We start from the raw sequence: 5,851 nt of genomic DNA, 5'->3' as shown, positions 1-5,851 counted from the left end.
TATTGCATTTTTCTATTTTCTTTCAGTGATGATACCTAGTGGTTTAATCATGTGAATGTTTCCGTATTATGAAGAGCTTGTACTAACAGAAACCCAGGCTCTCTAGAAATCTCTAGCATAAAAACAGTATCTTCTCATTTTCCTCCTGCGGTGTCCAGGAACACGTTGGCAAAGTGTTATGTCTGATGAGCTGATAGAATTTGACTAACCTGTCTACATGTGTTTTGTGTTGCTGTCCCTTCCACTGCCACACCTCAAGGAAATGATACCATCAACATGGGTGCCGTCACCAGGGAGCAAGCCCCCCTCTCCCGGCTTCCAGAAACGTAGGGTTTCTGAGCCAAACAAAATGTAGTTGCGGGCTCAAGAATCCTGCCAGAATGCGAAACATTGCGCCCTCCCCCTACTGGACAAAACTCTTGGAGTGCCCATGATCATCAAGAATCTGATTGAAATGCACATATAGCTCCAGTATCTCAACCAGGGTGCAGCACCCAACAATGTAATGCTTGAGAACATGGTTGTGCACATTGTCTTGGACCAGTATGCTTATCTGTAACTTTTGTGAGTTTGCCTTGTCAAGCTTGGCATGTTTGTCTGCTTGCTGTTCTTTCGGCTGTGATTCTGAACAGAGCTTGGGGAAATTTGCAGGTATTAGTTGGCAGTGAGAGTAGTGGTAAAAGAGAGAGAAATGCTGAAGATAGAGGCACTTAAAACAGTGATCTTCACTGCATAAAATTTGTCATAGGTATCCTGACAAAACTGTTTTTACTTATCTCATAAACTGCAATTGGCTGCTGTTCGGTACCCCGTGCTGTCGTATACAATTTGCTTACGTAATGCCACACGTGGTAATACAATGGTGCTGCACAGTGGAGGAGAATGGAGGTGATCGACAAAAAGCGGATGTCTCGGTTTGGTATGGAATCTGAAAAGGTTTATTTAAGAAGAACAGAAACTGCTGGTACTGGACCGGACTTGGCATAAAGTCCCGTCCTGTTGTAAAGCTGCGTTGTATACTCTGTCATGCGCATGCAATGACCACTGTGGATCCTAACACAGCATGGAGGTTGCCTGTGGTTGGTGATTCGTTTGACACGCGAAAAGACATATAGGACCGACTAGAACTTCACACCACAGAGCAGAAAGTATTGTTGGAAGCAGTGGCGTTGCTACGCGTCACCTGGTGCGGGAGCTCTTTGCGTCACCCCACCATCGTGAAGCTGGTTCCACTTTCAACTGGTCCCAGTCACTAAGTGGTCCCACACTGAAAGTGGGACCTGTCCAATAAACCACTTTGAAGTGGTCCCACTCCAGATTTTTGCCTGGGTGGGCATGCTACGATACACCACGTGCGCCGCAACAAGTGGCGCAGCTGTCGTTGCAGACGGCACGGAGACAAAATGGAGTCCATCACTTGGATATTGGTCGGTGATGTGCTGATCATGGTACAGAGACTGGAAGAATATAGTTTGTCAACCGTGCCTCTGTCGAGTGTTCCCGAGAATATAAAGCTTACCATCGAATTAAGGCACGTGGCGATCTGAGCTCCTGCACGCTTTGCGGCCTTCGCGAATTGACTATCATGAACTCATTGGTTCAGTGGCGTATCTAGGGTGTGGCAGGTGTGGACAGGTGCCATGGGCGCCAGGTGAACAGGGGCGCCATTATGTGGTCGGGTGTGAATGTGCCAGGTCGGGCGCTCAACCTGGCACATTCGTAAATGATCTAAAGCACCCGCCATTAGGGAGGTTTTAGTGTGAAACCTAGTGCGGACCACACGAAAACGCGTCCCCAAGGACATCATGTTAACCATGTTGCCATGGGCGCAGGTAGCTCTAGATACGCCACTGCATTGGTTACCATGGTTAGCATATGGGAGCAACGCGAGGTGCTGCTGTTCTCAGTACGGTCACCGATACACCCCGAGACTGGATAATGGAGCAGCTGAGCCAAAAGACGCCGGGCTACTTCGATGCGCGATGTCGAGTGGAAGCTAATTCGCTATTTTCTATCCGCTGACGGTGTCCACTCCCGGATGAATATGGAAGGAGGAGAACACCACTGATCTACGAATAATTTTTACGAAGTTAACACTGACGTTTGTTCAAGCTTGATAGCTCCGCAAGTCTCAACTTCGTACCCTGATATGGAACCCTTCCGAAGCTTGTCACACGTCACCTGGCATCCGTTCTGTGAATGATTTTGTTTGGGTCCACAGCCTTTTGTTCCGTTCTTCTATTCATACACGAATGTATGATGGTGTGCACGTTCTTTGCAATAACTACTGACTACCGATGTGATGAGACAAAGTTTCGTGCATAACCTACTTATTTTTTCGTATACGCTGAAGCATATATATATATATCAAATACCCATGCGCTGTGCTGAAGAGCTCAGTTAGGGCTCAGAAGGGCTCAGTTTGGGATGGCACTCTTGATGAGCATCCCAATGAAGGCTACTGAGCGATGCTCGCACTGTTTTCTGTGGTGGGTAATTCTGCGGGACTGCCCGAATCCCTGAGCAAGAGGAGCTGCACACGCCTCCCTCTACCACCATCGTCTTTCCCTCCCCTTTTCTCTGTCCCCTAGATGCACCGAGCCGCTACCCCTGAGCAGGTTCGCCGCACCTTCTCCAAACATCAACCCCTCTCCAAATTCGACTGAATTATAATGAGGTAACTTCTCAAGTTCTGGCCGTTATCGTGATATACAGGGAGCATCCCAATGAAGGTTACTGAGGGATGCTCGCATGCTTCCTGTTGTGGGTAGTTTTGCAAGACTACCGTAGGGGAAGGATTGAACTCCCCTCCTTCTCCTGTAATGCCATCATATTTCCCTCTGCCTTTCCTCCACAACTCCACCCTCAAATAAAAATAAATAAATAATAATACTTTTGGGGTTATTTGATCAATGGTTCTTGGAAATTAGGACGAGACTATATGGGACGTGTTAATTTCTAAAGTGCTTGTACAATATTAACCTGCTGAACAGTAACACGATTGATTGACAAGAAAGTTTTCATGCATGGGTGACGTTCTTGTTGATCGGCTGCTTTTTCTTACCGACAGAAATGCGTAGGGGTCCCACATGCGAGTACAAACGAAATGTTTTCTAGCTATAGGATTCATTTAATTCAACCGGCCGCATGCTTACACGAAGCTAGCTAGTACACGCCCTCTGGATCATTACAACCGACGATGTTGCGGCGACTGTCATGCTGTGTGCACTGCGTCACGCTTTTTGTTTTGTACAGTGACACCCACTCATTTAAAAAAAAAAAAAAAAGAACAGACGAAGGAAAGCAAGACCGGCGCTGGGTGTAGCATTTGCTGAAATTGGCGAAAGAGAAACAAATTGTAATAGCCGAGAGCGAACGGCTTCCGGGGAATAAAACACCGTTACACGAAGAACAAAAGACCCGCCTCTGTCCTCGTTACACTTTTACGCCTTGTATTGCACGGGAATGTTTGGCGCCTCGAAGGCACTCTTCGAACTTGTGGAACAACATGTCGTCTGCTTTGCTTCTGTACATTTCTGTTTATATCAGGAATATGCAGTGCGCCACTAGGATAAGCGTCACCAGGTGCGGGAGCTCTTGGCGTCACCCCCCCCCCCCCCCCAAATAAAAGATCGCTTTTCATACCATTCGATAGAGGATAAGCAGGAGCCTGAAGTTATGGGGTTTAACCCGACTCCTCCCCGAATTTGCATCCCGAATTGGAGGTGGCCTCTTTAGGGTGAACCCCGGTTTTTAACCAGCAAATGGACCTCACTGTAACGTCTGTAGCGATGCACACTAGCTTGTTTGACAGCAAACGCAATTAGTACATCACCGTTTGTATCAAACCAGTACAGGCCCGATTTCTCCCCAAATTTAGCTTACTGGAAGTTTTTTCATCCGAATTCACGTTAATTTAGAGCACATGGTTATTGCCCCCGATTTTTATCCCCCGAACTTGAAAAAAAAAAAAAAGAAAAGTCCCCGAAAACTTCAGGATAAGTAACGCTATCATATCGCAGACAACAACAACAACAACACGTGTTTGCAGAGGGCTCCTCATATTTTTTTTTATGTCACCGCGCGCAGAGAAAAAGAGGAAGTGGCGGTACTGGTATCGTACTGGGTGCGGTGTGTCACCCACTTCGGTCGCGTCACTTGGGTGCGGACCGCACCCCTCGCACCCACCTATAGTGACGTCACTGGGTATATGCGATGGCTATTTGCTGTTCCACGAAGACAGCAACCTGAGCTTGGGACAGCAAACACAGACGACAGCTGTTGTCTTATATATGTGTTTGCCGCCCAAGCTCATGTCTGTCGTCTTCGTGGATCTCCTCCACCAACTTGTCCGCGTCTGTGGCATGGGAATACAGTGCTCGCGGACAAGAAAAGGAGACATCCTGTTAATATTGCAGCCTATAGAAACAGTGCTCATACGGACATGATGGAAGGTATACCTATACATACAAGAAAAGCGCATTTTGCAACAACAGAGAGGGAGAGAGAGAGAAAAAAATTGTGTCGGCGAGCAGGCTACAACGTGCAAAATTGAGAAATAGCAGCCTGTATATACATGTTCTCATTTTGCTAAGAATTTGCCGCTGAATCCACCATAAATCAGGGAACACGCTTTTCACATGCAATAGTAGAAACTTCAAATTCACAGTGTTTATTGGAAATAATTGGCTCACACCGGTGGTTTATTCAGAAAAAAATGGGGGGGGGGGTCATTACAGCTTAATATATATCATTACCGACATATGTGTCTAAAGTTGAAATCGCAATGGCACCCCCTGTAGGGGGTACACGGGTGGAAAAGTTAAGGGGTGTCACTGAATATTTGGGGGTGTTAGGGGGTGTAGGGTGGTGGTGGATAAATCACTGGTTGTAATGGTGGGCTGCGTTAAGTGCGGACAGGTTCCTGAGCGCCAAGCTCCACTGCATGGCACCAGGCGTAATTTTCGAGATGGCAATGCCACCCCATAATATAAGTACGGATTTTTGAACTGCGCAAGAAATAAAAAACGAAACGTAAACGTGCACTTGCACCATCGAGGTAACGTAAAAAAAGTATATCGAGAAAATGCGAAATTCAACATTTATGTGCCCGTCTGATGCAGTGCATTAGGTATTCCGCACCTAATGAACTTCGAACAATTGATTTATGATTTTAAAAAAGAATGAGGTTCACTGCGTTCATAGGTTGTTAGGATATGAGCCGGATGCTATCAATCGGTGGCTATAGTCTCGATGGCGGGTAACAGTCCCATCATCGTCGTCGTCGTCGTCTCCACATATCGATATACGTGCCGCACGTGTTTTTGCGCGTTCATAATAGAAAAGAATAGAAGTGGAGAAAAAAATGGTAACTCTGTTCCAGCTGTTCCATGGTATCGCACGCTCATAAACGTAGAGGAAAAATGATAGCAAGGCCCAAAGAAAGTTATTTTTAAATAAGAAATAATAATTTAAGAAAGTAGCGAAGCAGAGTTTGCGTTAACACAGTCTCGGGACCTCTAATTATTAGACGAAATAAAACAACCTGCCAAATTCTGCTTCATTCGTTGGTAGAACAAGATATTGCAACTTTCTTTTGACTGACAAATTATTTGCCACAGCCTATGCTAGCTCTTGTAGGAGCCAGTGCGACGCAGTTTAGGGGCTAATAGCTTGAAACATGCCTGTAAGCTGTGGTGAGGCACCATCTACCCCTCAAACGTCCAAGTAGAAACACTCCTGTGTCTACAACGTTTTAGATCGGACGCGTACACATGTCCAAATAAAATCCCATCGTGACGCTATAACAGTTTTATTACATCTTCGGTCCATGATCAGTAGGCCACTTCCT

The sequence above is a fragment of the Ornithodoros turicata genome, chromosome 7 (assembly GCF_037126465.1).
Source record: "Ornithodoros turicata isolate Travis chromosome 7, ASM3712646v1, whole genome shotgun sequence".
NCBI lineage: Eukaryota > Metazoa > Arthropoda > Arachnida > Ixodida > Argasidae > Ornithodoros > Ornithodoros turicata.
This window is presented reverse-complemented; position numbering follows the sequence as displayed.